Source organism: Miscanthus floridulus, chromosome 15 (assembly GCF_019320115.1).
Source record: "Miscanthus floridulus cultivar M001 chromosome 15, ASM1932011v1, whole genome shotgun sequence".
In the NCBI taxonomy this organism is placed as follows: domain Eukaryota; kingdom Viridiplantae; phylum Streptophyta; class Magnoliopsida; order Poales; family Poaceae; genus Miscanthus; species Miscanthus floridulus.
In genome coordinates this window covers 42,515,594-42,542,626 of record NC_089594.1, presented here as the reverse complement: position 1 = coordinate 42,542,626, position 27,033 = coordinate 42,515,594, and the positions used below count along the sequence as shown (strand labels likewise).

At 42.5% G+C, this 27,033-nt stretch overlaps 1 pseudogene; it reads right to left on the bottom strand.

The window, feature by feature from the left end:
- Window positions 1–24,436, bottom strand: part of LOC136508263 (ABC transporter G family member 35-like) — a 59,606-nt pseudogene extending 35,170 nt beyond the window's left edge.
- Window positions 24,437–27,033: the final 2,597 nt, after the last annotated feature.

Genomic DNA, 27,033 nt, shown 5'->3' with positions numbered 1-27,033 from the left:
CACTGGAGACCATACCTTTGGGGCCGGCGATTCACAGTGAAGACAGATCACTACAGCCTCAAGTACTTGCTCGATCAGAGGCTGGCCACGATACCGCAACACCACTGGGTGGGCAAGCTTCTCGGTTTTGACTTCGTGGTTGAGTACAAGCCGGGTGCCCAGAACACCGTCGCCGATGCCCTCTCCCGCCGGGTCACCGACTGCGACGTTGAGGCCGGCACGGTCCTCGCTCTGTCCGCCCCGCGGTTTGACTTCTTCGACCGGCTCCGCCACGCCCAGCAGACCGAACCAGCGCTCGTGGCGCTCCGCGACGAGGTCACGGCTGACACAATGGCCGAACCGTGGGCGGTGCGCGATGGCCTCCTCACTTATGGCGGGCGCATTTACATCGGCTCGGATTCGCCGTTGGTGCAGGAGCTCCTCGCTGCCGTGCACGAGGACGGTCACGAGGGCGTCCAACGCACTCTCCATCGGCTGCGTCGGGATTTTCACTTCCCCGGCATGCGGACCATCGTCCAGGATTTCGTCCGCGCGTGCGCCACATGCCAGCGCAACAAGGCGGAGCACCTCCATCCTGCCGGGCTGCTGCTTCCTCTTTCGGTGCCCTCGGTGGTGTGGAGTGACATTGGCCTCGACTTCGTAGAAGCTCTCCCCAAGGTGAAAGGCAAGTCGGTCATCCTAACGGTGGTGGACCGTTTCAGCAAGTACGCCCACTTCATTCCGCTTGCGCACCCATACTCCGCGGAGTCCGTGGCCCAGGCGTTCTTCGCCGAGATCATTCGTCTTCATGGCATGCCGCAATCCATGGTGTCGGATAGGGATCCGGTGTTCACCTCAAAGTTCTGGCAAGAGATGATGCGGCTCATGGGGGCCAAGCTACACATGACGACGGCTTTCCACCCCCAGTCCGATGGCCAGATAGAAGCCGCTAACCGTGTCATCACCATGTATTTGCGCTGTTTTACAGGGGATCGTCCAAGGCAATGGCTCCGGTGGCTCCCATGGGCGGAGTTTGTCTACAATACGGCCTACCAGTCCTCCTTGCGCGACACGCCGTTTCGCGTGGTGTATGGCCGCGACCCCCTGAGCATCCGGTCCTATGAACCCGGGGAGACGCGTGTCGCAGCTGTCGCCAAGACAATGGCGGAACGTGACGAGTTCCTGCAGGACGTGCGCTACTGCCTGGAGCAGGCGCAAACGACCCAGAAGCGCCACTACGACAAGTTGCACCGCGCCGTCTCCTACAAGCTGGGCGACTAGGTTCTACTTCGTCTTCGTCACCGCCCAGTCGCCTCGCTAGACACCGCTGCCACCGGGAAGCTGAAGCCGCGCTACTTCGGGCCGTACCGCGTCGTGGAAGTGATCAACGACGTCGCTGTTCGGCTGGAGCTACCTCCTCGTGCCCGACTCCATAATGTGTTCCACGTCGGCCTCCTCAAGCCGTGGGTGGGTGCCCCGCCGTCTGCACCACCGCCCCTGCCGGTCGTCCACAACGGCGCCACGGTGCCGGAGCCAGAACACGTCGTCAAGGCTCGGCTTGCGCGCGGCGTGCGCCAGGTCTTGGTGCGCTGGAAGAACGAGCCTGTTGCGTCGGCCACTTGGGAGGATTTGGACTCCTTCACCTCGCGTTTTCCAGACTTCCAGCTCGAGGACGAGCTGATTCTCAAGGGGGAGAGAGATGTCATGTACGGGCGTATGTACAACCGTACGCGACGCGCCCGCGATGTACGCCGTCGTGCCGAACGCACAGCACGCGCAGGAGATGGCCACGAGGAGGCCCAGGACTCGGTCACCTCACGTGGCTAAGAAGGAAATTAGAAATAGCTTTCTATTTTAAGTACCTTAATTATAGGAGTCTTAGTTGGTTGGTTGAGGCCGTGACCTTATATATATTGTAACCGCACGTTGGTTTTGGGAATTTTTAAGCAAGATCAATTACCCTAATCTCTCTCTCTCTCTCGCTCTCAAGCCCGAGCTGCCGTGAGGGGCATAACCTTCGCGATCGGAAGACAACGGCACGAGACTACGAACTCCGTAGTCGAGGGCCGCCTACCCTAGATCACCAGGCCCTTGACAAAATGAGTTTTAGAAAGCTACATCAAGATTTTGGAGACTTGGTATAGGAAATCTCTAAAAGACCCTTTCTATTTTTGGGCGCGAATGTGATTTCTAAGTTGTGTCGGGTTGTGTGTGGCGTGTGTTGTAGAGCTTTAGCACATTTCTTTCTTCTTAATACAATGAAGCGTAGCTCTCCTGTGTTTTCGAGAAAAAAAAATCTCTAAAAGACAAAGAGAAGTACAGAAGGTATTCCTAGGTGAAATCACACCCACCTCGTCGAATGCTTCAAATATATCAATGCTCGGTTGATGAATGGTGCAGACCACAGTTCTACCTGTATCTACAGTGTTCCTTACTGCCCTCATAACTATTGCGGCTGCTCGGGCATCAAGCCCAGAGGTTGGTTCATCCATAAAAATAATTGATGGATTTGCAACGAGCTCCACAGCAATGGTCAGCCTCTTCCTCTGCTCAGTCGACAGACCGTCCACTCCAGGAAGTCCAACTAAAGCATCTCTTATTTGGCTGAGCTCCACAAGGTGCATGACCTCCTCAATGAACATCTGCATACACAAAGGTAAGTGAAGCCTACCATGTATATTGAAAGGTGCTGCAGAGTATAACTATTTAATTTGAATGACCTTTCTTTTGTCTGGATCAACAGTTGCGGGAAGGCAGAGCCACGCTGAAAAAACCAACGACTCATAGACTGTCACCAGAGGTGAGTGCATATCATTTTGTTCACAATATCCTGATACACGCGTAAAGGTCTCTTGTTTCTTCGGAAATCCTGCAATTCTGATATTTCCTTCAATATACTCACCAGTCTTTCTCCCTGCCAACACATCCATCAAAGTGGTTTTACCAGCACCACTCACACCCATCAGTGTGGTCAGCACTCCTGGTCTGAAAGATCCACTCACACCTTTGAGGAGTTCCAACCTGTTCTCGGTTATGCCATGTACTTTCATTTCCTGAATGTTGATTTTGTGTGAAGATACTTAGAGGGTTATGATGAATGGCTCAATGTTAACAACATAAGATGAATTATTTTCTATCTTGTTGGGTTAAAGTCTTATAGCTACCTGTGGCATGTCAACAAAATATCTGATGTTGTCAAAAGTGAGCGAAAGAGGGGCAAAGGAGAGGACCATCCCTCTTTTCATAGGGCCAGAATCATCTTCATCACTTGCAGAATTTCTGACTGCTGCTTGATGTGTACTATCTCCAGACCCCAAAATATTACCAGAAAGAACATTACCGTTCAAGTTGGCATCCTTTTCGTTCAGTACCTCTTCAGATATAGATGGATGTGACTTGCCATAAGCTGCAAAATAAGATGGAACCATGTCCGGTCTCAGGTGGAGAATTTTTCTAAAACAAGAATGGTCCATAGAAACTCACGCTCAAGGAATCTAAGGGCAAGTGTGAAGAGAGTGTTGAAGAGCAAGGTGAATCCAAGCATTGCATCAAATCCTATCCAATACCACTTGGCATCTGGAAAGAATCCACGGGACTTGAGGATTTGCACGCCAAGGGTCTCATTGGAGATGGAGTTATTCACAATTTTATCCCAGCTGTGACCCAAGAACTCGTTCACTGCAATTGCATTTTGCACATACATCAACGGGGAAATCCAGTAGCCCCAAATCCACCATTTCTTCACATTATCTGCCAGTTCAAAGAGAAGCAATCACTTTCATTTTGAAAAGCTTCTTTGCAGAAAAAAGAAAAATAGAACAAACAAACAAAAAAAACTGTCCAAAAGGTAAACAAGTTGATTATTTACCTCTCGATAAAAGAAATCCACCAAGAACCATAATGACAAGAATCACGAACATTGATAAGACATTTGAAACTATCATGTTCCTTGCTGCCCCTCCAATGAATCGAAAGAGAGACGCTGCCATCTGATTTGCTGCTAACAGGAGAAGATATTGCTTGAAGAACCTAAAGCCAAAAACTGCGGTTTAAATATAGTTGTCGAGGAAAAACTATGATAAATAAAGATAACCTATAGTATTATCTTATACATTTCTTCAGAAGCATTCATAAAATTCATAAGTATACTAGAATTATTCCCAAGCAGTGTTCTAAAAGGTGGTGCTTGGCAGCATCTTAGCACAGGGCAGAGTAGCACTGCTGCATCTAATACCTAGCTAGGTGTTACATCTAAGCATTCTCCTGCCTAGATGAGCGGCATCTTTGGTCTATTTAGGAAGGTAAAAGATGAACCATAGTCTTGGAAATCATATATCTATTGCATGCCAAATTTCTTTCATTAAACTTTCTCCAATTAGAATGACATTACACTGGCTTCCTAGAAAAGGTGAACCCACAAAGCGCTTGGTGGAACCTGACTGCCCGCCTGCATAATGCCTTACTTTTTTTTTTCTTAAATACAAAAGCATGTAACCTTCATATTGTTTGAACCCACACTATAACTAATCTAGAACCAATTGATGTTAGTCAAAATATAAGTCTAATAAAAAAATACTATTCTTATTATACACTCGAAGTGAATGATATTGGACAGTTATATCTAGAGAGGTAGAAGTCCATGCATGCCAAAAGATCTATAGGGTGGTAAAAAAAGAATAGAGATGTCAGAAGAATATGCCAAGCAATCTCACTACAAATAGGTTTAGACATCATCACCTGGCTACACTTGGGTCAAACCCAATGACGTAGTATGCCACAAAAACAAATGCGCCAACCTCAATAAACGAGATAGGGACCATGAGGATCCATGAAGGTATAGTGTATGTCCATGCCGGATAAAAGCGGAGATTCCTCTGTTTGAAGAACACTGGCAATCTGAAGATGGTCAAACCAAGTTCACTCATGCCATTGAACACGACCACCATCACTATGATGATAAGCGCCCCCAGGTAGATGCCCCCGTCAGTGACTTAGTCATGATGCATCTTTGGACGGATGAAGAGGGTCATTGTAATGGTTGCTAATAAAATCAGCTACCATGTGAAAAAAACAAGAAGAAGATGGTTAGCTATATTGTTGTAACTTCTAAACATATTCCAAACAATTTGTTTTGACCTGGTCCTAGTCACCTGGAAGGCTCTAAAGATGAAAACAAAGGAGTTCCTCTTTAGGAGAAGGATTTCTCGGTCGAAATTTGCCTTGAGTAGCTCCTTGGCACTGACGCCATACCTTGAGGTTGTCAGCGCAGCTGGATGGCTCTTGCTCTTGTCAAACGGAATGGCAAGCTCACTTGTTATGGCTCTGCCAGTGCGAAATGATTGGAAGGAGCATGATAGTCGCTTCACAGACACGTATTGGTAGGGCTCCTCAAGCCGTGCCGAGTACTGCTTCTGATCTTTCCTCGAGGTAACGTGCTCAATATTTGCATTTTCACAAAAGGATACTATATCACAGATCAAATATTATTCTTTGTGGAGATAGTTAATGGAGGAAGTATACGTACTTCTTGCAAGAAGTCAGCAATGCCCTTCCTCTCAGGGCACTTGAACCCCACTGATTCAAAGAATTCGAGAACATCCTCCCGTGGGCCCTGGTACACTATCTGCCCATCTGAGAGCAGTATGATGTCATCAAACAGCTCGTACGTCTCGGGCTCAGGCTGCAGCAAAGATATCACGGCTGTGCCTCCAAGGATGTTGATAAACTGCCTTATTGACTTCACCGATTTTTTTTAGCCCTTTTTTTGAAAAATTTTCACAAATATGTTCCTAGAGGTATGATTTTAAAATTTAGACCCTTAGCTCGGCGCCATCGTTGTTGGCGCTGAGCTCGGGGTCACGTTGGCGGCACGGACGCTGACATCGCAGCCATCTTGGCGCAGTGGATCTTGGCGCCGAGTTTGGCGCCGTGGATCTTGGCGCCGAGCTTGGCGCCAACAATCCTGGCGTCAAGCCCTCTCTTACGTATGCACCCTCCCTTCCTTTCTCTCTTCCTCTCTTTCTCTCTACCGCCCGTCACCGCTGCCGCACCGTCCCCGCCCGCGCGCCCACGCTCTCGCCCTCGGCGGCCGTCCCCGCCCGTGCCCTCGCCCTCGGCGGCCATCCCCTCCCCCGCCCTCGGCCGCGCTGGCCCCTCGCCCTCGGCGGCCATCACCGCCCGCGCCGGCCGTCCTCGGCCACGCCCGCGGCCGCGCCATCCCCGGGCCCTGCAGCGCCCTACCGCTCCTGGTAAAAATTGTGAATATGCAACGTAGGTGCTTAGTTAGCTTTGATTGTAATGTAGTAGTTCGATTATTTATTATTTACTAGTTAATGTGATGACTCAGGTAGTTGATTTAGTTAGTGATCTAGTGAGATAGATATGTAGATAGATAGAAACATAGGTATATAGATATAGTTAGATACGTAGATAGATAGAAACATATATTCATAAGTACATAGACATAGCTATTTTGTGAGTACACTGTATATATATATACACACACACGTAGTTATTATCTTATGTACTTAGTTTGTAGTTAGAAAGTACCTGTTAGGTACTATCTATCGTCTAATTTGGACTAAAGGACATGTGTTTTGTTATGTGTTTGAACTAGATAGACAACCTAGTGACCATATATCATGGAGGCACCATTGAATGCGATCGCTATGGATATGTTGAGTTTGTTGACATGCAAAGCGTGCCTATGCTATTCAATGATAGGCCTTCATTTAGTGAGATTGTTGCAAGGACTCGGGAGGAGCTGCATTGCCTTGAAGATGATGATGATGGCATTGCAGTTGAGGGTGTACTGCACCTAGGTTCTTCTCCCAACATCCTCAGGCGAATGATCCCAATTAGGTGTGCAGATCAGTGGGAGAACTATGTGAGATCGGCTATGAAGAGCCAGCTGCAATATTTGGATGTGGTTGTGCGTCGGGTGTTAGTTGATCCCATCCCTCATGGGTTTTCCCCACCAATGGGTCAGCAGGTACACTTCGACCCTCCCGTCCCGGAACCTGATATAGATGTGGAGGTTGCATCTACAGTTCCTGATGGTCAATCTACCCCCAATGTGGTAGTTGGAGATGCTTGTCAGACTCATGTTGTTGTGATAGATCCTCCTCATGAGATCCCTTAGACACAGAATCATCCGAGTAAGTGTCTTATCCGCATGGTTATTGGGAGATTACCCCCTTCCTTACATCCATTTCTTTCATTCTTTTCTCATTTCTCTACTTATGTTACAGGAGACATTCCTGACAATGTGGATGTGCCCCCTATTGCTGCGCAAGTGCACTGTGGAGATGGATTCCGTGGGTCTAATAGTGTTGAAATTATGAATGATTCGGATCCATATAAGATGGCAAGGTCTCTTGATTCTGACGATGATCGTCCTGTTGGAGAGCTGACAGAGAGTGATGTTGAGATGCTGAGGCGTATCTTTTCCGATCGCCGTGATCCAAGAGTTCACGAGTTTAGCGATCTTGCTCATTCCGATCAGACGTGTGCAGAAGGACGTGATGATGAGCTCCTAGAAGCTCATGAGGCTGGCCCTAACATGGTAATTGAGAATGTGAGGGTATTCAAGGACCTCCCTGCATTGAAGAGGTGGTGTAGGCGTTTGCAGTGATGCAAAAGAGACCTTACAAGGTCTTGCATTCATATGCGGAGCGCCATTACACAGTTGTGTGTGACAAAGAACGTTGCCCATGGAGGATTTGTGCAAGGAAGCAAAAGGTCACCGAAAAGTGGAAGATCATAAAAGTTATCGGGCCACACAATTGTGCTGACCATGTGCTGACACTGAGGCATCGACAGTTGACATCTACCCTTATTGCCAAGCGGTTGATGGGAATATTGCAGGGAGAACACAACATGAAGGTTAGGACAATTATCAAGACCGTTGAGGCGTTGTATGGAGGTTATGTGATAACTTATGGTAAAGCTTGGAGGGCTAAGCAGCGAGCGTGAAAGATGATATATGGGGACTGGGAGGATGGGTATGAGCAGCTGCCAGTACTTTTCAATGCAATCAAAGCGGTGAATCCAGGCATGCATTATGAGTACATCCTAAAACTAAATGCATGGAAGGATGGAAGGCAGATATTCTTCCATGTAGTATTTTCTTTCATTGCAGTACCAATGTCTGGAGGGTCGTCTAGAGGGAGAGGAAAGGGGAAGGGAACTACCATTATGTGAGAGGGTTCTCTTGGTCCCGATTTCTTTGAGGAAGCTCTTTATGAGAGGTTCCTAGTTAAGAGCAAAAATGATTTCACCAAAGAGGCACTACTAAGAGGATACGATGAACGGAAAGAAGAGTGGCCAAAATGCATGCATGGTGAGGACTGCCTAGTGCAGATGTTCACCGAGGGAATAGATGGAGGTCGTCGTTTCTTCAAATGCCCGCGAGCATGGGTTATTGCTATTACTATTTGTTTCTTCAATATGTTCCTCTTCTATACAACTTACATGACATACTTATTGCAGTCTTCCTTGGCCGAAGAAAACTGTGGATTCAATAGGTAGGTCGATCCTCGACCTATTTATCCGCATACGGAGTACATCTACTACCTACAGGACTGTATCTTCGATCTAGAAAGGGAAGTTAGCAGCGGTTACAAGGACGACGAAAAGGACGACAACAATAATGGTGTCGATTCATAGGAGGCACTCTGCAATGATCCATATTGCACCTGCCCTAACCACAAGAACAAGGGGCCTCCGCCATCACCCCCGCCACCACCACCACCAACAATGGGAGGCTACTATGGAGAAGGTGCAACACAATTTGCTATGTGGCCACACTACTAGGATGACCCTATCTTATTCACATGGCACATCCATGTGTTTGTTGCTTGGTTTAATTACCTAAGGCATATTAGGTTTAGTCTAAGGAACTCTGTACCCTGGTTCGGTACATGTTCTCATATGTCATTTCATGTGTTTTGTGTGTTGAATTATATAATGTTCTACTTCGTTAGGTTTTGTTTGCAGCACGTGATCACATTTCACTACGTCCGCAATATTATACTGAATATTATGACCACAAATAATGAAAACAACTACATAATAAAAAGTCCAATACTATGCCACATTAAACAACACAATAATACTAGAAGTACGTGCCGACAGTAGACAACATTGTCTATGAATAAACCATAGAACTAGCAAGTCATGGAGACTACTGAGTGCAACGATGCCACTTTCTCTTCCTCAGGGCATCAGAATTCTCCTCCATCGCTTCTTTCGCTCGGCGTGCACGCTCAAGCTTCTTCTCTCTCCTCCATGTATGCAACAACACGCCTCCTTTCCTCCTCTTCCTTGTGATCCTTTTTTACAGCCTCCTATCCACGTCTCTTCTCCATCATCTCCTTGTCCTCTGCCTCCCACCACAACAGTTCTACATCCATTCCTTGTCCTCGGGCTTGATCTCAGTGTCAATCCACTACTCAAAATCACAGAATGGTGGAAGGGTCTGCAAAAAATACAATTGTTACAAAACAAAAAAAATCATGCAAGATGTCATATGATACAACATCAATTCCTCGTCATCTTGTTAATGCGGCGCTGACGAAGTATAGGCTCAAACGTAAAATTGGAACACATCCAATACATCTGCCTATACGTGTCCTCTTCATCGGACTTGGCTACCTTGTAAGGATCACCGCAAAAGCACATGGGCACTAGAACACCACTAGGCAGAGACAATGGGTCGAAGGCATTTCTAGTCGTCCGGCCATAACTATAATTCAACCAATTTCGTTCTAAGAACCGAAAACAATTAACATTAAACCCTAAATCTAGGGTTTCCCATTTGATGCACAGCAATAAAGCCATAACATAACAACATGCGCTGAGGTTACCTGGTTTGCTAGCTTTTTCACGCCTTGGCATCCTACGGTTGTATAATTTAAATATTAAAAATTGTACGAAACCATAAGTAATGACGATTCTTAGGTTGAAAAATTTGACTAATATATACCAAATCGATGTGAAAAAAACTAGGAGGGGAGCGATGATACCTTGCTCTCGAAGATTTACGGATCAAATCAAACTTTTCAAGGTCTAATATGCCGATTTGTGAGGTAGGGCGAGGTGGGGAGAGAAAAACCCCGAGAGGGGGAGAAAGAAGAGAAAGAAGGCTCGGGCAGGAAGGTTGGGGGTCGGGTTAAAACACCACCTCGGCGCCATAGATATTGGCGTCAAGCTCGACGCCAGGATCTATGGCGCCAAGCTCGGCGCCAAGATCTACGGTGCCGAGCTGCCTGCCAAGTCAGCGCCACGTCTGCGTCGAGCCCAAGACCTCGGCGCCAGCAACAATAGCGCCAAGACGTGTAATCTCGGCGCCGAGCTAAGGGTCCAGATTTTGAAATCATACCTTCATGGGCATATTTGTGAAAATTTTTCAAAAAAAATGCTAAAAAATAAAAAAAATCGGTTGACTTCACAATCTGGAATGTGGTCGAGCTGTCGAGTCCAGTCGAGATTTCATCCATAAACAACGCCCTTGCTGGCCCAACCAGCATCTCACCTGTATCACGTCCATAAATCAATAGATCTACAAATGTATTTATACATTTAATAATTGGCTTTAGTATATTAACCCAGTAACCCGTGCTCTAGCATGGAATAGAATCTTATGTTACATGAATATCAAAAGTTTTATGAATCAATATCATGTATACAGTTAATGAAAATTAATTATCTCTGGTGTCAAGTCCGTTCTGTCACCCTGAACTTATTGCTGAATTTTCAGAGACCACCCCACCCTCGAGTACCAGACAAAACACACAAATTAACTCCGAAAATCTGATAAATTATCCGCTAAAAATGTTCAGAGTGATTTCAAAGGTGGCTTTGGTAATGTGACATATATGTGCAACATGGGGCATGTAATTGTTTATTGAATATTTCGGATCCTGGATGATCTCAAATGATAAATTTCAACTCAGAAAGTTTTAGATTTCACCGAACACAACAACTTTGTGGTATATTGTCAATTAAAAAATTCAAAAATTTAAATTTCAAAATCTAATAACTTAAAATGAGTATTAATTCATCCAAATGATCTCAAATAAATAAGTTTTAAAATACAAAATTGTCGCACATTAGGAGCAAGAAGTTTGGTATAAACCATGCCCTGCCAACATCTGATGTCATTTGAAAAATTCAAAAATCCGATAAACTAAAATGAACATTTTGGCCTCTATACAGTATCAAATAAAAAAGTTACCGAACTCATAAAGAGCTACAACTTTGGTATACACCGCGAGGTCATCTAAAAAAATTAAAAATTTGAGCTCCCAAATCTAGTAACTTAAAACCAATATTTGGTCATCTAAAGTGTCTTAGATAAAAAAAATTGTTGTAAATCGAGTTGCAAATCGTGTTGAGATCTATAATTTTCAGATAATCCGACGTCACATGAGAAAGTTATAATTTTTTTATATAACAGAGACCATATGATATGTAGCCCCCACTGCCATTCTAGTAAAACAACCTAGGAAATCACTTTCAAGTAGCAAAGTGTAACACCCTAAAAATTGCAAGATTTTAAAATAGGTAAATTTGATTTAATTTGGTATTTTGTGAGCATTTAAACCTAGAAAAAAACTTTGTTAAAATTAAAATCAAATATAAGGTTTAGCAACTTGTTTGTGCATGCATGGTGGTGCATTGGAATTATTGGAATGTGTGGCTTTGTTTAAAATTTAAAATGATTCAAATGGATTTGAAAAACATTTGGAAAAAAAGAAAACTTAACTCTCCCTCTCTCCCCTCTCCCTGCTGGAAGCCCATCCTGCGTAGCCCAGCAACGCCAGCCGGCCTGCTCCCGCTCTTTCGCTCTCCCCTCTCCTCATCAGAGCCGCGGCCCAGCACCAGCTTTCCTCCCATGCGGCCCACCTTCTCCGCCGGCCCAGTTCCCTGCCTCCCCGCTTCGCTCCCTCTCCGCAGCCCAGTTTCACTTGGGCCCAGCCAGCCGCATCGCCGTGCTCCCCTCTCTCCACGCTGTATGTCACTGTCAGCCCGACCCCATGCATTAGCGGCACCGCCTTCTTCCTCGTGCCGCAGCCGACCTGGACTATGTCCTCCGCGAGAGTCTGATGCCATCCCGTGCCGCGCCTTGCCGTGCACTCCACATCTTCCCGCCCCATAAAAGCCGAACCCGAGCACCCGCCGCCTCCATCTAGCTCTGTCCGCGGCCGCCCCGTGCCCTAGCTACCGAGCCAGCGCCGCAAAACCCTAGCGTCGCCGTCACCGTCGCCCTACCGAGCCGCCCGCCAACCACGTTCCGTTCCTGCCTTCGATTTTGTTCGTGGTGAGTTCGCCATCTCCTTCTCCGTCTCCCCGTGCTTTCGGTTTGCTCTCCCGTGGCCTCTAGGGTCGATTGCAAGCGCGCCGACGAGGTCTCTCGCTGCTGGCCATGTCCACCGCCGCCCTCGGCTCTGTTTCCGGCGCCAACATCTCTTCTCCCTCCCCGTCTTCTAATCTCCGCCGCCCATCTACGATCGAACGGCTGAGATTGGTCGGTACCCTTTCGGCCGGCAATCTTTCAAACGGGCCCTACAATTTCGCGTAATAGAACCCGTCGTCCCTGCACTTTTTCTAAAGAACCCCTATACTTCTTCTTTATCATGCCCGCCACTCAGTTTAAAATCCAATTTTATTAATTTAAATTCTAAAATCAAGTTCTAGCTATTTATAGAAGTGCCACTGATCTTGTTTTGGCCATAACTTCTTTGTTTTAATTGCGATTTGACCCGTTTAAGTTGCCTTAGATTTGTAATTGAGTAATCTACATGTTCAAGCTACTGTTAAATATATTTTCAACTTTTGAAATTCGAGGTTAGATTTAATCTATTATTTTATTAAAGGAAATATTGTTTAATTCATAACTTCTTCGTTATAGCTCTGATTAGAGTGTTTTTCGTGTTTGTGTGCTCGTAGCGAGACATAGATTCGTTTTATAAACTTTTCATCTTGATTTTATGTTTGGTGTATTATTCTAATTTAGATCTATTGTTTGCTTCGTGTATGATTGCATGGATGCTTGTGTGGTGCTTTATGATCATGTACAGTCGGTGAGCTTTGCGTTGGTGATATAAAAGAAGTTGGTGATCCAGAAAAAGTCCTTTGGAGGTTACAATTCAATAGAAGAATGATCTGAGTTTAAGTCAAGTATAACATGGGATCATCCTTATTTTCTATAAACTTTAATACATTTAATTCATATTGCATGTGTCACCTTGATAGGGATTCCCTAGAATTGTACTTATACCTTATCTCCTATAGGATATGCATTGGGTAGCTTTGCTAGTGCTCAACTAAACCATGATCTTGTAACTTGACTAATGGTATATACAATAAACACTAAAAGATGCTTTTTAGCAACATGGAACAAGGGGGCTAGAGCATTGGACTATTTTTATGGTGCTCTAGATTCCTGTCCCTAAGGACTTATGTGTAAGCGAACATCCGTGACTTACTATACAACTATGAGGACTACATGGCTCTAGCTTTATCTCAGTATGAGGACCTTTTCTAGCTTGTTAGAGGTTGCCTTTATGGCATAAGAATGGCTTACCGAATCGGGTATAGTGCGACCTCTGTCCTCTTGTGTATAGGCTGCGCGTCATTATGCCATCGGGAAGGGGGGCTCTACATCTGTTTGCCAAGTGAATCTAATGGCCCTAAGTTGTTAACAAACCTTTGACAGGCTTCATAGTGAACCCTGCCAACCTTCCTTGGAAGTGGGTCAAGAGATTAGCTACCTCGGGCGAAGGGGTAAATCACGACTCACAGTGAAAGTGTACAACCTCTATAGAGTGTAAAACTGGTATATCAGCCGTGCTCACGGTCATGAGCGGCCTTGGACCCTTACAGAATAGGTGATGAACACTGATGATACTGATGATAAAGATGCTCATTAATGATTATTGTTTATGCTATTCATTATTCATGTTTACCTGATCATGTGTTTATATGGGCTTGTGAATAAACTTGTTGCCATCCAATTGCTAAAAGATGACTCACTAAAAGCTAATCACAGTAAACCAGTGTCAACCTTTTGAGCCTCATGAACCCCATGTTTTATTTGTTGAGTACAACATGTAATTACGCTTGCTTTACTTTTTAAATATTTGGATAAAAATCCTGGATGGGTACCAGATTGCTAGAGTTAGGAGGAAATAGGCTTGTGATCAACCAGTCAGTTGTCCATGTGGAATTGGAGTCTTCACCCGAAGATTAAAGTTGTGTTTCCGTTGTTTGCTATCTAAGGTAATGTCCGTTATACAAAGTATTTTATATATTAAGCATTGTCTATTGATATTACTTTTATTTGTAGCAATATGTGAGATTTGACTTTCTGGGCTCACATATGTTGTGTATCTAGTTTTATCCTAAAAACCGGGTGCTACAAAGTGGTATCAAAGCAATGCTAACTGTAGGACGCAAGCCTAGTAGAAACCGGTGGTTCTAAGGTTTAGAAGTTGCTACAAAAACCCTTGCTCTATGAACCTTGATATTTTTTTCTCTACTATATCTCTACCTTTGCTATTCATCTCTACCTTGATACTTATTTTAAAGTCTTTGTTTTCATCTTCACCCCTTGATTTGATATGCTTTTAGAACTGTTCCTCACCACCTTCTTGCGTAATCTGAAGACGAGTCTTAGGATTGTTACCCCTAGTACAATGAGGACGATAGTATCGCATGTTGAGTCAATGATTGAGTTGTGCACCTTTATTGCTTTGTTGAATTGTCATGGTGCTTATGCTTGTTTTGAATCTTTGTAATGAATGAAATAATCTTGTGAGTGTTCCCACAATTTCATTTAGTTTATAGGCCTAAGGTATAAGGATTAATGAAATAAATAGTTGGGTTTTGGTTCTCTCCTATTTTCTCTATCCTGCCTTCGGTGCAACTTATCTTTATCAGTTTATATCTCTGTCTTTGGACTACCAAAAATCATGACAAAATTCTGGACGACATTATACTTCAATATCTTTCTCTGACCACAAGAATCACCTGATTGCTATGTTGGTTATGGAGTTATAAAAATCACAAGATGATACATCGATGCTGTCTGAAGCCTAGAATAGTTTCTGTTGTGCACTGCTTGCGACTACCTGAATTGCAGAATTTGGAAAAGTGTTCTATAAGGAAGTTGTGGAGAATTTGATAAGCTTTCCAACAATAAAAACTACAGCTCTATTGGATTAACAAAATGAGAGTTACAACTATTTTACTGTGTTATTGTTTTTCTGCTCATGAGGAATTTCAGATTTCTTGTTTTTGCTCATACACGAGAGTATCATTGGGATGTCAGCACATCTTGATACTAGTTAGCTCATCTGGAAGGAGGTGCAAGCTGCCCTTGTGTCCCCCAGTTGATCTTTTCTTAAGGGGGTAGCCAAAGTGAAGGCGGTTTTGTAGATTCTAGCTCTCACTAGGAAGGAATCCTGCCAATTCTAATCCACCGCCACCTAATCCTCCATCTATAGAACAAACTTTGACGACGTAGACTCAGTTATTGCAAACTATTGCTTAAAGTGTGTTGAACCACCCGCATCAAGCACCACCTATTGACAAATGTGGTGAATTTATGAAGGGATACCCACAGACATTCTCTCATACAAGCAGCTGATGACTGGCTTATAGATGTGGAGCGACAATTAGACATAGCTCAGTGTGATGACCATGAGAAGGTGCTTTTTGTGTCCGGCCAACTCTAGGGTGCAACACAAGACTAGTGGGAGTCTTACCAATATGGGCGTCCCAACAATGCTCCTGCTATCACTTGGCAGGAATTCAAGGAGAATTTCAGGTCCTACCATATTCCGTTAGGTGAGGTAGAACTTAAATAAGAAGGGTTTCTCAATTTGAAGCAAGGATCTATGTCCGTGTGTGTGTATCGTAACTGGTGCACTCAATTGTCATGCTATGCTCCAAGAGGGGTGGATAGTGATGCTAAGAAGCAAAAATGCTTTTTAAAATGACTGAATGATGGTTTGCAACTATAGCTGATGACTGTGGTGTATGTCGACTATCAGACATTGGTGGATAGAGCAAATATAATTGAGAATAAGCGTCGAGAGATGAAAGAGAAGAAGAGAAAGCTTGACGTTCAGCGCCAATTAAGAAACACTCGTCTTCGTTTTGCTACACAAGCAGAATATCAGTTACGCCCTATGAATCTACTTGAGAGTACAGATCAGGATCAGTATCAGCAACCCAATGATGAAGTGTAGCATTTTAGTTCTCAAGAGCCATGTCTGTCACCTCCTACTACACTTTGATGAGACAAATACTTCTACTAGTGAAGAAGATTATGATTATGGTGAGATTGAACACTATAAGAACGATTGTTTTGAGAAGTTTGCTAAGAGTAATCAAAACCAAAGTCAATAGCAGCAGGAGTCAGAACAGAATGTCCATAAGGAGCAGGTGCAAGGAAATAAGTTAAAGCGAAACAATATTCAAGGTAGGTTAAACAATGTGGATCTGATTACCACTCATGGAGCTAATGAGGTCGTTTGTGGTTTGATTGTAGTAAGCTCAGCCACTGCCATGGTTTTGATTGACCCTAGTGTGTCACATTAATTTATATCTAGGGAATGTGTAGAAGATCATAAGATAACTATGCTTCCAATGAGGAAACCCCTGATACTTAGCTCTCGAGGAGGAGAAATGAAGGCAAACCGCATATGCCCAAAAGTTAGTCTTGACATAAAGGAGGTAAACTTTCAGGCAAACCTTATAGTTTTGGAGTTAATGGACATTAATGTTATCCTTGGAAAGGGATGGTTGTCTGCTTGTAAGGGAGTGATTAAGTATGCCCAACGTTCGGTGCTTCTAATAACACCATTAGGAGAAAGAATTGAGTATGAGGATATTCAACCTGCACCTAGGGAATATGAGAATGACCTATTAGAAGGTGTATACTCAGAGGATGTATACCACTTAAGGGCTTCATCATCCAGAGTAAGTATCATTTGCTCAGTTGATAAGTTATTGGATCATCTACGAGGAATGGATGCATTTGTCAATATGGCCTTGCAATTCAAGCTATCCTCAGCTGGGAGTCCAATCTTCAACATACCTAGGACAAGTAGGCGTTGATGATATAGGAATGAGATATCTGATAACTACAGATGGTTCTATGGAGTCTTAGGAAATCCTAATGATATACTAAGCATGACAAGAAGGTTTGGATTGAAGAAAGTTAATGATGTGATAGGAACCCACTCAAAGATGTGAGAGAAACTCAGAGTTTTTAATAATGAGGTTTGGTTAGAGGTTCAAGGGAAGTTTATCCAAGACCATCAAGATATTGATAGTGTTACTAGAGAAGGTTTAAGTTCAGATCAAGAGACCTCAGCTAAGTTTTTGAAGGAGTAAAAAAAAGAGAGGTTGAAGTAAAACCTAAGTATTAGCTTTGCCAGATCCGAACAAAAGCTTTATATCCACTAGGATGCACCCTGTCAAGGTGTGGGATGTGTCCTTATGCAAGAAGAAAAAGTAGAGGCGTATGTAAGAAAACATGAGATGGAATATCTGACGTATGATCTGGAGTTATCCATTGTGGAGCATGAGGTACTATCTACTTGGGCATAACAAGTGACATCTAGGTGGATCATAAGAATCTAAAGGATATCTTCACTAAGATGGTTTTGAGCTTGTGACATCATTGTTGGATTGAAGCAATCAAGGTTTTACGACTTGGAAAAGTGCTATCACTTCGAGAAGCAGAGTCATGGTCGATGCCCTTAGCAAAGGAGAGTTATGCTAAGAAGATTCAGACGACACCATGGATTTAGAAATGTGCTTGAGAGTTGAGTACTTAACCTGAGCATATGTAGTCATTAAAGTTTTAAAGTTGGTGACAGAGCCTATTTTGGACCAAGAAAGTGAAAAGTCTCCATTGGAAGGTGAACATATGAAGAAAGATGTCTAATAAGTATGGACTAAAAAGGAAGGTGGCCTAGTGATTGGAGTTACCTGAGTATTATTTGGAGTATCTATCAGAATTTTGGAATCAGTTTGGCAAGATACTTGGAGTAAGATTAATAGGTATGCAAAGTAAAGTGGGATCATTATCAAGAAGATGGAACTACATGAGGAAGTATAGAGGAATCCAAAGACGGAGTATCCCCATCTCCTAGTCGACGTCTTCCGAATCTCGAGGACGAGATTCATTTTAAGGGGGTAGAATTGTAACGCCCTAAAATTTACAAGATTTTAAAATAGGTAAATTTGATTTAATTTGGTATTTTATGAGCATTTAAACCTAGAAAAAAAACTTTGTTAAAATTAAAATGAAATATAAGGTTTAGCAACTTGTTTGTGCATACATGCTGGTGCATTAGAATTATTGGAATGTGTGGCTTTGTCTAAAATTCAAAATGATTCAAATGGATTTGAAACTAGATTTGAAAAATATTTGAAAAAAAACTTAACTCTCTCTCTCTCCCTCTCCCTGCTGGAAGCCCATCCCACGCAGCCCAGCAAGGCCAGTCGGCCCGCTCCCGCTCTTCCGTTCTCCCCTCTCCTCATCAGAGTCGCGGCCCAGCACCAGCTTTCCTCCCACGCGGCCCACCTTCTCCGTCGACCCAGTTCCCCGCTTCCCTGCTTCGCTCCCTCTCCGAGACCCAGTTTCACTTGGGCCCAGCCAGCCGCATCGCCACCCCATAAAAGCTGAACCCAAGCACCTGCCTCCTTCATCTAGCTCCGTCTGCGGCCGCCCCATGCCCTAGATACTGAGCCAGCGCCGCAAAACCCTAGCGCCACCGTCGCCGTCGCCGTCGCCTCGCCGAGCCGCCCGCCTACCTCATTCCGTTCCTGCCTTTGATTTTGTTCGTGGTGAGTTCACCATCTCCTTCTCCTTCTCCCCGTGCTTCCAGTTTGCTCTCCCGTGGCCTCTAGGGTCGATTGCAAGCGCGCCGGTAGGTCTCTCACAGCCGTCCATGTCCACCGCCGCCCTCAGCTCCGTTTCCAGCGTTGCCATCTCTTCTCCCCCGTCTTCTAATCTCCGCCGCCCATCTACGATCGAATGGCTGAGATTGGTCGGTACCCTTTCGGCCGGCAATCTTTCAAAAGGGCCGTGTAGTTTCACGTAATAGAACCCGTTGTCCCTGCACTTTTTCTAAAGAACCCTATACTTCTTCTTTATCATGCCCGTCGTCCTTGGCTCAGTTTAAAATATGATTTTATTAATTTAAATTCTAAAATCAAGTTTCAGCTATTTACAGAAGTGCCACTGATCTTGTTTTAGCTATAACTTCTTTGTTTTAATTCCGATTTGACCCGTTCAAGTTGCGTTAGATTCATAATTGAGTAATCTACATGTTAAAGGTACTGTTAAATATATTTTCAACTTTTGAAATTCGAGGTTAGATTTAATCTATTATTTTATTAAAGGAAATCTTGTTTAATTCATAACTTCTTCGTTATAGCTCCGATTAGAGTGCCTTTCACATCTGTGTATTTGTAGCGAGACATAGATTTATTTGACAAACTTTTCATCTTAATTTTATGTTTGGTATACTGTTCTAATTTAGATTTATTATTTGCTTCGTGTATGATTACATGGATGCTTGTGTGGTGCTTTATGATCATGTCCAGTCGGTGAGCTTTGCGTTGGTGATATAAAAGAAGTTGGTGATCCAGAAGAAGTCCTTTGGAGGTTACAATTCATTAGAAGAAGGACATGAGTTTAAGGCAAGTATAGCATGGGATCATCCTTGTTTCCTATCAACTTTAATACATTTAATTCATATTGCACGTGTCACCTTGATAGGAATTCCCTAGAATTGTACTTATACCTTGTCTCCTATGAGATATGCATTTGGTAGCTTTATTCGTGCTCAACTAAACCATGATCTTGTAACTTGACTAATGGTATATATAATAAACACTAAAAGATACTTTTTAGCAACATGGAACAAGGGGGCTAGAGCATTGGGATGTTTTTATGGTGCTCTAGATTTCTCTCCCTAAGGACTTATCTGTAAGCGAACATCTGGGTACCAGATTGCTAGAGTTTGGAGAAAATAGACTTGTGATCAACCAGTCAGTTGTCCCTATGGTATTGGAGTCTTCACCCGAAGATCGGAGTTGTCTTTTCGCTGCTTGCTATCTAAGGTTATATCATTTATACTAAGTATGTTATATATTAAGCATTGTCTATTGATATTACCTTTATTTGTAGCTATATGTGAGATTTGACTTCCTGGGCTCACATAAGGTGTGTATCTGGTTTTGTCCTTAAAACCGGGTGCTACACAAAGTTTTGTATTTTGTCTAGTTTTAGAAGTTTAGTTTGTTATGTTGTCCGGTATTGGAGTTTCAAGATGTTTTTTCTAATTCAGCAACAAGTTTAGGGGTAAAAACACTTGTCTCTTATCTTTACTCTATCTCAATATTCATTTCCTAACACAACGCCGATTTGGATACTCTATACAGATACTCTATAATTTGTATTGAGTGTGATAAACTTACCGACTACTCTATATGTATTTTCCTCTTTGAATTGCACCTCTATGAGTTTTAAATATATATTTACTTGAAACCCAAATTTAAGTGGTATGATATCTTATTACATTTTTGTTGAACATCAAGAATATTTATTTTTGTTTCAAATTATTAGTTTCTGCAATTTTTGATCTATGTGTTAACTTAAAACCCTACTGCTTATTGTATCTTTTATTTATTTTTTAATTTTATTAAAAATAGGTCATAGGTCCTTGTCTCAACTCTTTGTTACTACAAAACATTACTACATCTATTGATATGTCATAATTTTTTAGTCGAAATATCTAAATTTATGTGAAGTAACTATTTACAAAATTTGTTCCCATGGAATTTTAATAGAATTTAAAATTTAAAATGTAATAGTGTCATTGGTATCGACTTTTTATGGAAATATTTTTCATTATTGCTAAACTACAAGAATATATATTTATATTTAACGTAGGTATATATGTCTAATTTGTATAGATGGTGAAACAACATTTATGTTTACATTAAATTTAATAGAGGTAGAACTGAGTTGGAGAGTTTAAAGGAAAATTTGATGTTATTTTAAATTATCTTTCATAATGTTATAAGTTGGTAGTTTGGACGTGCATTTAAGGGAGTGGGCTTTTTTTTAGAAAAATAAATAGATCAATTGTCTATTATTCTCTAGATGATTAGAGTCAACCAAATTAATTGCCACATATTTGATATTTCTGACTATTATGAGAATTTATAGGATTTTTCTTACATATCTTATGAAGTCATGAATATATATTTTAACTTTCAACTATTGATCTTATGAGCTATTTTTATTTTGTACGTTCTATCTTAGTTACTATAATAGCATTAGCAATCATGTCAGCATGCAGCACAATACTCAGGATGTTGAATTTGCTATATCTAGTAACTATATATATAGTAATATTGTTTTGTAATAATATAACAGTGCTTACAATTAAATTATAATCATTGATATAACATAATGTTTCAATCAAAATATATAACTTATCTAAAATGACAACTTAGAAAATTTATTGCCATAGAGCATATTGGCCTTGTTCGCTTCTCTTATGATCCGTCTTTTTCAGCTTGTTTTTTCAGCCGAAACATTATTTTTCTCTCACAAAATATCAGCCGGAACAATGTTTTTGACTTCTTTTTTCAGCGAAGCGAATGTGGTCATCATATGATTTAAAGGCAAGTGTTAATGCCATGGGTATGTGATTTGTTAGTAGTAGATTTTTTTCACCATTGATAAACTATTTATCTATACATTTTTACTTTGTGAACATGGTGGCACATATCATGCTTACTTTCAATTTAATAGCAATAGAACAGTTAAATTTGGGAACATATATAGCATACTTTATGGTTATTGAAATATTTTCCATAATAGTTTATATTGGTGTTCCGACATAGATTCAAGAAATATTGTAGTTTATTTTTTAAGAAAAAGCAATAGAGGTTGGTTATTTAGATACCAATTAAAGGGATTATTTTATATTATATTTGGTATTGACAGATGTAGGTAATATACAAGCAAATTTAGGGGGCAATTTGCATTATCTTTCGTAAGGTCAAAGTTGGCTAATTTAGATTTAAATTTAGGGGTAAATTTGCATTGTTTTTCATAGTGATATAGGCAAGCAATTTAGATGCAAATTTGGGGGATTGTCACATTATTTTTCATAATAGCAAAGATTGGTAATTGAGATGCAAATTTAGGGAGTTACTTTAAGTATTTATCACAATGATAAAGATGGGTAAATTTTTAGAAAATAGGATAGATCAAATAACTATTTTTGTGGTGATGATGATTAAAGACTATGTATTTCATATTATTGTGAAAATTTCTAGGTTTTATTTTTTTTCCTAGCATGTATCATGATGATTTGTGTGCAGGCTCTATTGGAGGCCACCAATTAGTAATAGAATGATGTCCATTTGACCCCACTGAACTTGTCGTTAAATCTAGATAACCTCCTGAACTTAATAATCTTATATCCTCGACCTCTCAAAACTAGACAAATTACCTCCTACATTTGTTAAAGGTGATTTTAAGGCTGGTTTTGAGCTACATCGTCCTTTTTTAGTTAAAAATTCCTATAAACATTACATAAGGGTTTTTAAACCACAAAAAATATCTTCAAGCATATGAAAATCCGAGAAAAACCCTAGAGAAATCCTAGCAATATATTACGACAATATACACTCAAATAAAACATTTAGACATTGTAAAATTATCTTTGGAGGACTTTTAAAATTGGATTTAGCTCTAGAAAAAGGGGGAAATATTATAATGTGCCTCAAACATTCTAATCCATGTCTAAACACATTTTGAAAACTTTTCACAACAAAAACATGAGATGCAATCAGCAGGAATGCAACATACAACAAAAACATGAGATAATTTTATGAGCTCCAAATATTTCATTTGGGTGCATTTTGTCCTAATATATCTTAAGGAGTTTTTGAGGCTTCAAGATATTTTTTTCTAGGCTTAAAAACCTTAACTAGTGTTTACCATATTTGTTTTTGAACAAAAAAAAAGGACGAGGTGACTCAAAACTACTACTTTTTTAACTAATGTAGTTAATTTTTCTAATTTTGAAATATGATTATGTAAAAATTTCTAGGTTTTTGAGTCGAGAGATGTTTTCTAGATTCAATGACAAGTTTAGGGGTCAAACGGATTTCAATCTGAAAAATATATTGAGATTGTTTCAGTGAAATATTCAGGTGTAACATCTTCATTAACCGAAAGATTGAAGTTCCAAACCGAACCAAATAATGTTTTTGATGTGATTAAAAATGAGGCTTGTGTTCAAAACATGTAACCTGTTGTGACGCGCTTCCGTTGTCCACCAGAGATGCCTCTCCGCATCTCATCCCCTACAATTGTATCAAAACATGTAACCTGTTGTGACGCGCTTCCGTTGTCCACTAGAGATGCCTCTCCGCATCTCATCCCCTACAATTGTATCTGCACATATCTCAAGTCCTAGAATCTGCAATTTTCCAATAACATACAAATAAAATGGTGAACCAGACATGGATCTATCGATACTAGTTCAGTTGATAACACTGACTTGAAGCTGTAACTTAAAGAGAAGCCATACCTTCAGTACATAATCAGTTACAACGTTGGCCTCTTCTCCCTCGATAGCAGACGCCTAATAATTATGAAAAGTCAAATAAAGGAATTATACTTGGTTTCCAGATTGAAGATCAGCTCTAAAACTCTGTTTATGTATAGGTAAGGAGAATTATTCTTGCCTTCATAAATGCTTCGATGTCAGCATCAGGTATGATGTGTGCTTCCTTCTCACGCCTCAGCAGCTCCGAGAGCATATCTAACAATATAGTAAAGAAATGGAAGGAAAACTGAGTCTGCAAGCAGCATAAAAATGAGTGCATGGGCTTCCGATTTCTGGAGTCATACCAAATCGAGCACCGACACCCTGGCACCGTGCAGAGAAAGCAAGCGTCTCTCTAACGGTCAGCTCTGGGATGTGAAGGTCATGCTGGCTGATGTATGCAGACGTCCTCTCTGGCACAAACTCATCCATGCTATGCCCATTGTAGGTAACCCTTCCGGAAACCTGCAATGTATATATTATCATTACCACATTGCAAAACGTGTGATAATGTTTATTAGTTTGGATCATTCTATTTCTGCAAAAAGATGGCGCATTCATTTAAAATTACTGCACACATTTGTACTGATTATGAAGTGCTTGCTGGTGAAACATGCATTCATGGGCACGCATATAGATTGTAGTTTGAACAAAATCAATTTATTGATATTCGCATTTATGTACATTTGCAAACAGTTTAAAAACTCACAAACCTTGAGGTCTTTATCAAGCCTTCCAGCCAATGCCAGCAACAAGGTGGTCTTGCCTGACCCAGGTGGGCCTAAAAGCAGAGTCATCCTGCACAAAACCAACAGGATGCCACAAGTAAGAAGCCAAGGCAGAAAACCAAAATGGGTTATTATTAATAGTTACTAGGATGTAAAAGAATTCAACATCAGAATACAATGCACATCTGAGTAACAAAAATGTGTTACGAAATAGAAATAACTGAGGTCCCACGTACATCTGCAACGGACTTCTGGCCATATTTTTACATTAGCCAATTACCTACAGGTCACTAAAAAAAGTTTCTAATTCCATATCTACCATGGCAGCCACTGAGTTGAATTTCTCTGGACCTTAGTTCCACTGCCGTCTATTTTAGATGTAATGGCCGCTAAAAGCGAGATGAAATAACCATTTTACCGTTGGCTCATCATGCAAAGCAAAATTCCACGGCTGCCTTCAGTGCCACTCGACGCAGATCACATTCCAAAAATCCGCAGTTTTTGGGCCCCTTCGGATTGTAGGAAAAACATTGGATTTCCATTCCTATGGATTTGAATTACTGTAGCCTCGTTTGGTTTGCAGGAATTGGTCATACGAAAAATATACAAAACTTTCCTTTGTGTTCGATTCCATGACTGAAAGAAAAATGGAGGAATCGGAAAAACACAGCAATAGGATGTTCAGGCGACTTGTTTGACGGAATGCTGGAGAAACGTAGTCAGCAGAGGAATGCAATTTTGATCCATACCACTGCCGAAGGTGAGGACGGAGTCGGAGGACATTGGTATCTACAATTCGCAGGCGCCCACGGCGGCGACGATGATATCCTGATCATCTCCGTGAACAATAACTTGAGCTCCATGACTGCCTCCATCCCTTCCTGGGCGTTGTGCACCTGGGGCTGGGCCACCCTCCATCGAAGAGGACGCGATACAGTCGCTGGGTTTTTGGGGACAATCTGATGCGGCGCGTGGATGGCTGGACGGGATGCGGCGCCTACCCGTGACAGGGATGAGACACGGCAGCGAGTTGCTCGTGCTCCGCGGCGGCGGCTGTGGGGACGCAACCCTCCCTGGGCCCTGGCGCCTTGTGGTCCCCCAGCCGCCACCGCGGATTCCCGTCCCCTTTGGCGGCGGCGACCACGGAGGCCAACCCCGCATCGTTGGCTTCAGGCTACGCCGCTACGGGGACAACGCGGCCGCCTGACCCGCGGTCGGAGCACGCGCGCGCTTTCAGGTGTCCGGAGCCGGAGTAAGGTAGCCGACGCGCGACGGCGCGAGTAGGTTCTCGGATTCAAGGGCGAGAAATGGACGAAATTTCGGAATTTTTCGATCGGGATTCACTTATGTTGACCGGTCAAGAATTCATAATTGATGAAATTTTAAACAAAAATTAAATATAGCATCTTTAACAGAACGAGCAGAGCGTGACGTCAACGGATCTCTATCTCTATCCTTGTCTCTGTGTAACGAAATCAGAGCCTAAGCTCTAACATTTCATTGGGCCACGTCACCAAGGACCGTTCGATCCCTAGCACGGTGAAATCAGAACCGTCAGTCAGGATACAACTCTAGAGGCTTCACGAGCATGCTACGTCTCGGTGTCTCCTGCAATACTCTCTGCTACTTTCTCAGGCGTTCCCGAGTCTAGAAAAAAGGCAATGTATCCTGTGCAAACCAATTAATCTATGTAAATTTAAAAATTACTAATCAGGACTACTAGATACTGATCTAATGGATGAGGTGAGATGTGGGATTTTTTTGCGCTTAAACCCCCACTCGTCGGCCTTTTTTTTTACGTTTAAGCCCCCTCACTCTATCCATTGGATCAACATTTAGCCTGATCGATAGTTTTTAAGTTTACACACGTTAATCAGTTTGCACCGATATGTTGCCAGGAAAAAAAAATCATCGTGTCCTCGGTCCCTCGCCGAGACGGCTCGAGATCAACTGCACAAGTGAGTGCGCCGCACTTGCTCGCCAGACCACACTGGCTAGCGCTCCCCCGGCCGATGAACATAACCGACATAACCAGGGAAGTAGTTAGGCGGAGCCGCGGAGCACCGGTGAGGTGAAGCTGCTGCTGTGTTCTTCACGTGCTGCAGCCTCGCGGCCTCGATGAACATAACCGGCCCGCGACGATGAGGAATGTGACTCGTCGCCCGTACATAAGTGAAGTGTGAAACAAGCTAGATAGTCGTAGTTCTTCACGTGCTGGTTTCATTTCGATGGTCCAGATGTAGTAAAAATCTAACTAAATTGTAGAACATACTAGAGATTGACATGGACATTTTCTCTCTACCCTTTCATCTTTCAAATAGTTGCCAGAATCCATTTCGCAATTAGTGATTAATCAAATTTTTTTTCAAAGAACCAGCGGCAAGAGCATGCCAGGTGTGTATTAATAGAGAAGAATCACTTAATTAAATTGATTAAACAGAATATTCATACCGGTTCAGTCTATAAAATCATGATGAGTTCCTTCATCCGACATCTCGAGGTAATAATCCACTGGCATGCTCGAGTAATCAAGTAAGGTGCAACAAAGGCCGCACCCGTTTTTCTAGTGCATCCGGGTTCGTGCACTGCCCCGCTGCCCCTATCCCTCCATCTGAGTGAGGCCGTTGAGCGTTGATGCCATGACCACCGGCGGCGCCACTGTCGTC